Source organism: Fulmarus glacialis, unplaced genomic scaffold (assembly GCF_000690835.1).
Source record: "Fulmarus glacialis isolate BGI_N327 unplaced genomic scaffold, ASM69083v1 scaffold22948, whole genome shotgun sequence".
Taxonomy (NCBI): domain Eukaryota; kingdom Metazoa; phylum Chordata; class Aves; order Procellariiformes; family Procellariidae; genus Fulmarus; species Fulmarus glacialis.
Window position 1 is genome coordinate 137,341 of NW_009229282.1, and position 11,445 is coordinate 148,785.

Sequence of the window (11,445 nt, forward strand, 5' to 3'; positions counted from 1 at the left end):
AGACAGTGCATGTGCTGCTAAAAATATCGCCGAGCAATTTGCCTGAGAAAGGAGCCTGTCCCCCCTGGTTGGCAGCCAGATGCCTTTGCCTCGATCGCCCCAGCCAGAGCTGCCTTGTGCGGTTCTTGTGTAAAACCATTTCACATATTACAGCATGATAACGTTGGTGGCAGAGTTTAATCTCCCGGAGAATGGAAGCTGTGGGTGCTAAATCCTGGCACAGGGAAATGAGTCCAAAGCGCATTCCTTCAGCGAGATGACAAAAGTGTGACCGCCAGCCCAGCTTTACACATTTACGCTGAAGTTTATGGTATTAAGCGGGTTCTCATACCGCAATCTGTTCATTGAGAATGTTTATGATTGAGGGAATAGCAAGTGAAATCCCCATTCATTTATCAGATTACTGTATGGTCATCGCTTGTCTCCTAAATATGTAATAATTATAATACATAGCACTTTGGCAGTATTTTTCATCCCAGATTTTCAAAGCACTTCAATTAAGCCTCCTGATGCAGCTGAGAAGTAGGGTCAGGAATACACCTTCTCAGTTAATCATTAATGAGTTTGGAGTACATGATATATAGAGGTTAAAAAATAACATTTTGTGAATATAATACACGATCTTGATAATACACGTAGAAACAATCTTGCTCACCGCTGGGCAAAGACCCAACGTTAGAACAAGTGGAAGGCTGCCTTCTGCAACCCCGCTGTTTCCCACCTCTCAAAAGCGACGGGACCGAAGCTGCATAAGCATCTCAGAAGAATGAGGGAAAACTTGCTACTTGTATAACTTTTCAGGCACCAGTTGAATTTTGAGAGAGAGAGCAGAGTTTTTTACCCGCGTGCCACCTCCAGTGAGTCCCACTGACTTGCCCTGTTGCTCACCTGCTTCTCCCACGCCTGCTTGGCTGGGCAGAGGTGGCAGCGCTGGGGCGAGACAGGGCAGCCCTGGGGGGCTGGGTGGCCCAAGCTCCTTTGAGACTTTCTGACTCCCAGAAAGCTTCAGCTAACGTGTGGAGGCAAAGAGGACAGGACAGATTGTATTGCCGGTGCAGCGCTGCCTGCTCTCGTCGTGAGTCGTAGCCCCTTTTCCTCCAAGCCCTCCTTTCCCCAGGGAGCAGGTTATCCAAGACTCTCCCCACTCCTAGGAACAGCAGCACAGATCTAACTCACTCTGCAAATAAGAAGCATGGAAATCACAAACTCCTAGCATCTCCAGGACCAGAAAGCCAATTAAAAGGACATCAAATATCTCACCATAGGATTTTTAAGCTAGTTTAGGAGCATGACTTATGTTTTTTTAAATGCATGGCATTGGCAATCCAGCTTTCATTACCAAGATTAAGGCAGATTTAATGTACAAATTAACTCACAGATGCACTGAAACTATTTTTCTTCACCCTGACCCTCAGTCCCCAACCAGATATTAATCCCCAGCTGTGAATCAGTGGTACTTAATGTTTTTCCGTAATTGGCCTGGATCTTATCTCCTTCTGCAAGAGCAGCAGCATCCAGGGTGCAGTGGTTTGCATTTGTCTCAAGAAAAATTACCGGCACGGGAAGCAGTGAGCCCAGGGACTGGGTAAGTGTGCTCTTGGTGGAGCGAGTTAATGTTTGATGGACAGGTGATGGAGTAGGCTAATATTTGAACCTCTGGAGATTTAACTTCAAACACCCGCCGGGATTTGAGTCAGCTCTGATCTGTTACGGCCATTTGCCACGTCAAAGGACTTCTGCACAACCGAGCAGACTTCAGCCAGGCTGGCAGTCTCACCAGCCATCCCCACCTGGCTTGTAGAGGGCACCGTGTCCCCGGTGACCTCACAGCTCTGTCCCAAAAAACGGCAGATTGTCCCAGGGCTGCTGTGACAGAGAAAGTGCAAGTGAATTGACTCCAACATGTGGGAAAGGGTCAGGTCCAGCAATGCTGGGAATGACCTGGGGGGTCCCAGAGGTCCTGCTTCAGTGCCCTATATCTAAACGATTGGTTTTCTCTGGTCAGAGGAGGTGGTTTGAAATAACAGTTCAGATGCATCCCCCAAGGTAGGAATTAGCAGAGCTGCATAGGGAAGTCTGCAAAGTGCTAGGCAGCGTTGCTCAGAGCAGAAAGGACGTTCTGAGGGCAGTATCATATTTGCTTTTCTCATGCTTTGGTTTTTGAGGAAAAAAGATGTTTTTAAACAAAGATTTCTAGGTTACAAGGTTTCTCCTTGAATTTGCATTTGTTTGATCCATATTTCTCTGCTTCAGCACAAAGCCAGTCTAGTTTATTCCACGTTCTGCACCCCATCTCTCTAGCTTTGATGAACTTCAGTTAGAATTAGCAACCAAAGCTCCAGCTTACAGAGATCTGTTTACTCAGCCCAAATGATCATAAAACAGGGACATGCTTTCTGGGCTTTAGCCTCTTCTGGCCATTCTGTACTAGGAGAGCGTGCCAACTCACCGGCTCCTTACTCTGCTCTCAATACTCTCCTTGCATGGAGAGACCCCCGGGACGTGCAGAGGATCCGTGGAGGGACCCCTTGCACAGCTCCCAGCAGGGAACACTGCCAGAAAAGAGTCCAGAAACAAAGCCGGGATGTGGGGTGGTTTGCACTGGGGTAAAAAGGATGGGTTTGGGGTTTTACTGTTCTTCTTGCAAAGCTGCACTTAAATGTGGCTTACTTAGAGACCAGCATATGATCCATGTGTATCTTGTCACATCCAATAGATCTCACGTGAAAAGCTGAAAGCTTTGGGCCCCAGGGACCGTCACAAGGGCTGAGCCGCGTCAATTAAATAACCAAGAGCAAAACCCACAACTCCTCTGACAGAGCCTCAACCCGGCCAAGAGTGCGGGGTGCTCCAACCCTGCCCTTCTCTTTTGGCACCCACGGGACCAGACCTTCCCGATATGACTCCAGTGACTCCAGGAAAACTACAATAGTTTAAATCAACACCGTGTCTGGCCCTTTGTCTTAAATCTCCCACCCAGACTTGATTTTACAGATGCTCGGGGTCGCGACAGTGTCCTCATCTGTCACAGTCAGGTTGCTCCCCTCCTGTCCTAAATCAAACAAGCCCAACGGAGGGCAGCTCTTTTGTGGAAGGCTTTCTGGGCTGGTTCCCCCCTCTTCCATCCCTAATTGTTCGTTAATGTACATAAATGATTTAACCAAATAGAGGCTGGAGTTTCCCTCTCCCGGAGGAAGGGAATGTGGTCGGAGGAGGGGATGATCGCACAGATGGATTTATCTGTATCTGATTCTGGGTAAATATTTATTCTCCTTTCCCTTTTCCGCACCCTTCTCACCCACAGGAACAATGACAGATCCTTCCCGGCCACAGGGCAGCAGGGAAATATTATTACCCCCATTTTACAGATACACAACTGGGGCAAAGGTGACTTAATCTCAAGCTGAGGAAATTCAGCGGTGCTTCTACCACTGAGACCAAGGGACTTTGGACAGGAGCAGCCGGAGTAAACAGCCAGAGCCAGCCCGGCTGCAGGCAGGAGCCAAGCTCCCTGGCTGCATCACCAGGCATCCCGGGGAGTGCCACCGTCCTCCCTCGGAGGCTCGGCCACCACCGGCCTGAGTCACAGCTCCTCTCCCCGACACGGCTGCTGCAGAGGCTGGCTTCAGCCCCTCTGACTTACCGCTGGGGAGGTGCTGGGAACTTTCATTAATTCGCATTTGCAAAGCGGATTTAGAGCGCTGCCTACAATGAATTCTTTGTAGCAAGAGCTACAGAATTCAGCAAGACGCAGGGTACAAAACACTCCCGCACCTTTTTTTTCCCCTTTCTCTTTTTTTCTTGCAAAAGGGAAAAATCGATGTTAGGCTTTTATTACAAAACAACAGACTACAGCCACCCTTTTTTCCCGGAATAATAATAATAATGCATTACGTCAGGTTAGTCAGTAGTTTTCACTAATCCGCAAGACATGCACTGCTGACCTCTGAGGTAATTTTGGATCATGCTCAAGCCAAATAAAGGCAGATTTGTGGCTGCAGGTGAGAGATCCTCTGAAAAACCATAAACGTAACCACAATGTCCTCTGGTTTGATCTGAACTCAGCCTGGCCTTCATCAGTTTTTCTGGCGCTCGTCCAGAAATAAGACAGATTAATGATTTAAAGGCATTACAGTATGATATGATGTAACTCAGCACAGGGTGATGGTTTTGTGAAGATAATTAGCAGTAAGTTAACAGTAAGTACCTGGGGCAGGAAACCATGGGCCACTCCTCCTGGATGGTACCTTGCTCCTCAGAGGACATTACTGGCTTGACTGGAACCATGATGGCACGAACGTGTCCATAGGATCACAGGGGCTCTACTACAGGGCAGAAAATGCCCCTGTGAAATGGTACACCCCATTTTTTGCCTCCTGAAGGGACAGCAAAATGGTTTGTGGCTTTGGTGGACAATGAACGAAGACAAGGGAGGGAGGGGTGAGCCTGTGAGGGTGGTGGCAGTGCCCACGCCCATGACGTGCCGTGACATGATGTGTGCCCAGAGAGCAGCTTGCAGCTCCGGCAGCAGTGGCCCTACGGCCCGGGCTCTGCGTGGCATCTTCTGTCATCTCCCCAGCCACTGCTTCTTGGGCTCATTAGATATATCTACCAGGGGTCCACTTACCCACACTGTAGTCCCTTCTCTGAGTAAGGTCTGAACTCCTGTGTTAATCTTGAGCCTGTACAGAAAGTATTCCCCAGCCTGTTTTGACTACAGGTCTGCCTGAGCGCTAATAAATCAGCTCGGCTCCAGCGGAGTAACTTAGAGCTTGAGGGAGTGCTGGGTGGGGAAATGTATATAAAAGGCAGTCCCAGTCTTCCTTTAGCAGCCATTAATTACAGCCGGTGATGGGAGTAGGAAACGGCAGTCATGCTGGGATACTGCTGCTTGCAACTCAGTTAGGGGAAGGCTGAAACCTGAAGATAGAGGGGATAGGCACTGTGCAACGAACTGCGGAGGTATGTGGAGTTTAAAAACAACCTCACCATGCAGTTAGGGGTTAATGCTTATTTAATCATTTGGTCCATGAGGTGACATCAGGAGGGTCAGAGAAAAGCCCCATCATTGTATGGCAGAGGCACAGGGAGAGAAAAGTGGCACACGCGGGAGCACATCAATAAATGGTGCCAGCCCCGAGGGGCAACATATCAACACCGGCCAGGCAACACCCCATCTCCTCCACTTGAAGAGGCACTTGTGTTAAACAGCAGTCAGCAGTAACTTTGTTAAGGAAAGCAGGTTTCCTAGCTCTGCAAGGCGCTCGGAGGGGACCAGGGTGCTGAGCCGAGGCGGGTGTTGGGTCAGGGAGCCGGGAGGCAGCGAGGAGTCGGGCTGCTCTGCAGCTGGCCCTTCGAAACACTCGGGAAAGATCTTTTTCTATTTATCAAACAGCTGGCAAAGAAGCTTAGCCAGTGCCTCTACCAGCGGCCCTGTGACTGTAACTATTAACAGGGCAGGAGAAGCGAGCAGTGTGGCGGGTTTGAATAGCGCTCTGACGAAAGTGCATTCAAATTGGTGGCCAGATCATAGCCCCTGCTTCGTCTTTGCAACAGCTGCTGGTGCGTTTCCTCCCTCAAAAAATAACTTTCTTCTCGCCGAGGTCTAAGCCGAAGCACCTTCACCACCCAGCTGGAACAAGTCAGGAGCACAGGTACAACCTGTCCTGTGGCTCGGCGGCAGCTCCTCGCTGTGCTACGATGCCTTCTTTGCACGCCGCCTTCCTCCCACCAGGGTCACCCTGCTCCCGCTGGTACTGAAACAAAGCTGTGCGACGGCACAGGCAGACATCCAGCTCAAAAAACCGGCGTTATCCCACGATTGCTTTTCCTGACATTCGTTCAGGCCAGCCGTGGAGGCTCATCTGGCCACTTTTGTGCTGGCGAATGCGTTATCAGTTCAAGGCAACTTGGCACTTTCTCTGGTGGGGGGGATTCAGCTCTCCCCCTCTGCACAGTAAATTTCCACGTTGGCTTCATCTGGTGTGACTCCGCTATGGCTGGAGTGGCCCCACTCCTTCCTGACCGCTTCTGCATTTGCACAGCATGAGACGCCAGAGCTTGGGAGAGTTTGGAGCCTGGAACCTCGTGAGGTCTCTTAGCAGATTTATGCTTGAAATATCTCTGGGCTAAGAAGGTGTTAGGCCCTCTCAGAAGTGCTCTCTCTCCCATCTGCTTTTTCATGTAAAAACTGGAGATGCCAAAATCTGCTCAGAGGACTGTAGAGGAACAGCCAGGAAAGATGCCTGCAGTTGTCCCTCAGGCTCCTGCACAGACAGCGTTTCACAGATGTGAAGTCATGAGTAGAGCCATAAACATTTTAAGACCCACCTGCCAAATAGTTCTGGAGTTTTCTAGTGAGAGCAAACCTTGCGTAAATGTCAAGCGGAAAAAAATCAGGAGGATCCTCATTTTGTGGGCGGGTTCAGTGAATTTGCTTTCTCTGTCTGTCTGTGATGAGCACAGACCGTTATCTTCACCCTCTCCCATAAGCTCTCTAACATTTATTTAGCTATGTAAAGCATGAATTATAGGAATATAAAAAAGTGTGTTTCTGTCACATACACACTCTACCATTCTTTTTTTCAGTGTCTCTTCCTATGACACAAATGGGAGTTAAAAGAGAGGTACGCACAGACTTCTGTGCTCTAATTTCCCCACCTCTAGGTCCTGTTATGGCACCTGCACACCCTCACCAAATGCAACCTTGCTCTGAGAGTTATGCTGGATTCGCCTCATCCTCTGGGGCAAGACTGTCAGCACACGTGGCTTACACACACACACATTTACTTCTCACCCATTCCTACAACAAGAAAGAGCAGCGAGGGAGCTGCCAGCAGGCTATAGGATGGCTCCCATCCCCTCGCAGTGCAGGCAACCCCATCCTGACAAGGCTCCCGCATGTCCACCTCACATCTCCACCCCAGTCCAGGTCCCCTCTCTAACAGTCTTACCCTGGTGCCTCATCCCCCCGGCGCTGTACACTTAATTATGGGAGTATTTGTGTCACGAGACCTAGGGCTGTAAGCAGGCAGATGTCCACCTCTAACAACCCAGCCCCTAGCGTAGCTCCCCTTGCTTTAATGTGATGGAGAGAGGGCTCTTTCCCCCTGCATAACCCCCGATAGCTCGGTCCACCTGCGTTTTTAATCACAACCGAGCAACCATCCTGGCAGTGGTGGTTGGAGGGAATAGTACTCCTTAATCTTCCTCGGCTTTGGTTTGCTCATCCGTGAAACAGGGACGGTCCCTCCTGGGACCATCCCCCTGGAGCCCTTCCCCGGGTGAGCTCGTGCTGCGCTGAGGGCCAGCGCAGGGCTCAGGGTCGGGGAGAGCCCATCTGCGGGGATGTAAGTGGCACTGAGGCCTTCTGCCAACTAAATGCCTTTCACTATAACTGCAGCAAAACAGCCCTGTGTTTTAGCCACATCCGAAGTGGTTCACAACCTGCTGGGCAGAGAAATGGGAAAATATAAAGTACGCTGCAGCAGGGGCAGTGCTAGCACTGTAATTAAAAGGTAGGTCAGTATAGCTACACCAGTTATGGGAATAGGAGAAAAACATATTATGTCCCTAACCTAGACTCTTCCTAGTATTATTGTAGCTATACAGGCAACTACGTCTTGCTGCTGATACAGCTTATCCCCATCAAGGAACGGGTTTAGACTATACCAGCAGGACAATCTGGATTTAATTTGCCAGGATGGGGCTGTGTTTTCACTGGGATAGCCCAGCAAGCCCTTTTCACTGTAGACAAACCCTCGAGCTGCTGGCTCTCACCTTGTAATGGTGAATAGCCTTAACATACATCCTCTCCCTTCCTCGTGCGCGAGGCCGTGCTGCAGGGAGGGGACGCGAAAGAAGCAGGCTGTGAACCGCTTCCAGCACCGAGTGCCCAGTCTGAGGTTAAGCTTCTACAGCTGAGGGTTGGGTTTTTTCACCCTTTTACTGTGGCCTGGCCAGCTCTCAATGCTCCTTTCTCCAAGGGGTGCCCTTCAGGGAGGCTTGGAGATCATCCAGCCTTGGCGGACAGCCCAACCTGCCACAGCCCCGCCGGCTGTGCCCGACCAGGCTGCAGCCCCCTTCCCAGGGCGGCTCGGAGACCCAAGCAGTGAGTGGCCAGTTGTCCCCTCCTTGTTCTGGGGGAGAGGGAGCGGACCCAGGCGCTGCTGCCCAGGCACCCCAGGTCAAGGCGCGCAGCGTGCTTTGGAGAAACTCGGCCGACTTGCTGCAGGTGCAGAGAAGCGGGTCTGCGCTCCTCCGGACTGCATCCTCTGCTCCACCTCCCACCCACCCGCCTGGTCTCAGGCAGAGGCTGAACCCCTTTTAGTTGTTGCCTGCTTTCCTCACCCATGGCTGAACATCAGTGTGAGCCTGCTGCTGTGGAGGTACCTCCCGCTCCTCGCCCTCGCTCAAAGGCAGGCAGCCCCCACAGTGTTCCTGCTCTGACAAGGAAGCAGCATCTAGACACAGACTAGGCAAACAGCTAAAGCACAAGACCAGAAACCAAAAAGCCAGAAAAAAAAAGAGCTCCCCCACTCTGTCTGCCGCTGATTCCTATGAGATTTGGGGCAAGGAAGGGAACTTCTTTACGTCTTTGTCTTCCTCACCTGTCTAGTATGGGATAATGTTTCCCTTTCTGGCAAGGCTATGGTCAGAGTTAATTAGCATTTGAAAAGTGCTTTGAAATGGAAGACGCATTTGGAAAACTGAAGTACTATTACTGGATTGAGTGAGTGGCTCTCAGGGTAGGGAAGCATTTCACTCCTTTTTCCCTGTGGGAGGAATAGCCTGGAGAATACAGGGATTTCTTCAGATTTATTCATTATTCAAGCATCTAGTATGTATCAGGTATCTAAAAAGAACTCGGTTTGGATTCATTTATTCCATGAAATATTGGATTGCAGATACATGAAATCCAAGCTACGCTGTCCAGACAAATAAATCACATGACACTGGGGCTCTTCCCCTACTGGCACCAACTCTCTTGGCACAACTGCCCAAGGTCGGGCATTTAAAATCTGTTTTCCATGACTCCTCGTGCAGGATTTTGAAATGTACTCTAGGTTTGCCAGCAAAACAAGCTCTTGCAAGAGTCTCCAGCAAGCAAAGCAAGAGCCCTGAAACAAGTACATGTGAAAAAAATCATCAGATGAATGTGCTTTGTTTCTCAGGCCATGATTCTGCAGGATGTTTCAAAGTATTCATTTGTAGTCTCGTGATAAATCCTACTGAAGCGAGTGGAACTGTTTCTGGGCAGAATCAGGCAGACGCTTACATACCCTGCTGAATACGGCTTCCAATTATTATTTCATCAGCCCAAGTGCTCTTGTGCTGTATTTTAAAGACTTCCTGTGTATTGTTTCACTGTCTTCCCCTGTATGCTCTAATGCCAATTGCTGCTGAGCCTAGGTTGGAAACACACCACCTCTGTTACCCATGAAACACACATTAGTCTATAAAAAATGTGTTTTCCATTCCAAGAAACCTCCAGTAAATTAAAAAAAAAAAAAAAAAGAGAAAGTTATGGAGCACATTTTCAAAGCCGTGCTGGGTTGCAGGGGTGGCAGTTCTTAGCTCCATGTCTCTCATTAACTTCAGTTGAAATTGCCTGTCTACCTGGTGCAACTGTGGCACCATGCTCTGAAAATCCGCTCTGAAAAAGGTGCCTTTTGGAAACAGAGTTGTCAAGTCCCTGTGTAGACACAGGGGTTGGGATTTACGTCTGCATCAATCGTGCATGCTCGTTTTGATTCCATGGAATTGAGTGGTGCTACCCCCGAGTGATTCCTGCATGTACGCAGGCAAATGATGCCTATTTTAAATGAACAAGGATGTGACGCAAGCATCAAGTGGATCCCGCTTGGAGAGGAGAATTCAGGTTAAATCAACCTACTAATCCAAACCCAGGTGTTACTTTCCTTTGGCTGATCCATAGACAATCAGTCACCAGTCAGTCTTCACTGGATCAACAGGCTCCACCTCAGCCGAGAGAGGTGCCAAACCTGGGATAATCGGAAGATACTTAGACTAACTGCAGCTCCCCTCCCTGGCTGGGTGTGCAGCTGTCTTTTTTGAGGCTTGGGGCAGGACCCCCACTATAACCAGACGTGGGTGAAGCCCCATGGTTTGCAGCCAGCAGCCCATGGACGCAGCCTGCACCCTGCACTTATGCGGTGCCACATGGGGAAGAGGCCAGGAGGAAGATGGTGGTCAGGGCTCTGGACTGGTTAGTGTGGTGGTCTGCAGGGTCACTACCCCAGATTTCGATCCCTGATGCGTTGATTGCAAAGTGACCTTCAAAGGCAAGCCCAGAGGTATGGCTGCACACCCAAGGGAAGGTGAAAGCCATGGGGCACTGTGCCACAGCTACCTGTGGTATCTGCATACGTTCATGGGTTATGTCATAGCACAGGAGGCTCCTTAGTTGACTGAGCTACTTGCCCCATCAGCAAGTGGGTGCCCAGGGGCGTTCACCACAGAATAATAATGCACAACATGGCAAACACAGCTCAGGACACTCATGCTTTCAGCCCCTAAGCCTCTGCCTGTCTTCATCTCCTTTCCCCACTAATTCTCTTCTGAAGGATTTCTGTGGAGTTAGCACGGCTGTCTGCTGAACTGTATTTAGGACTGCGGCAGGAGAGCCACTGCTGGTCCTGTGCAAGTAGGGGCAAATGCCACCCCCTGTCTGTGCCCAGCAATGAGGTCTATAGAGCAAAGCAATGTGAATGCTAGCCTGGGAGGTGCCCAGGCTGGTGGTGGCCAGCTCCTGCGCTGGCCCTGGGAGGGCATCTGCACCAGCCCACATCTGCTTGGAGCAGCTAGTACAGCACAGGGATGCCACGTGGCTCCCATTGCAAGTGTCATCAATGAAACCCCTCTTTTTTATTTTGCTTTCTGCTGCCTGATGTTGGACCTGAGCCCCTGTGAAATGTCCTCTCTGCCAAAGTCTCTGCTTCTCCTAACGACGCTGCAGTGCTGAGCTGGACAGAAAGCAATGCGAACACCATAGTAAAGTTCATACAGCTGCATCTGAGGCAGTTCCATCCCCGTTTAACCCAGCATCTCATCTTGAGGACACATGCTTCCCATTTCAGCCTCAGTGACAAAAATAGGTAGTCCCAGTTTAAACCCACTGCTCCTCTGTTCCTCTGACTCACAGTTTGGGTTCTACATGCCAGGGTCTGTTTTCTTCCCCCTCCGTACGAAGCTTGCTCCCGCTAGCAGCGACAGGAGTGCAAGCCTGTGTTATCCACAGGAGACCCAGCTGCTCGCTGTTAATATTTAATGACAGCTCTGCAAGCTGGAGATATTCTCAGACTCTATTTCAGCTGGTCAGGTTTCATACAAACTGTTTTCAGCAAACATTGTAAATCTACAGAGCATTAAGTTATTTAGTAACACTGGACCAGATTCAGAGGAGACTAAAGAAAATTTGGTGTA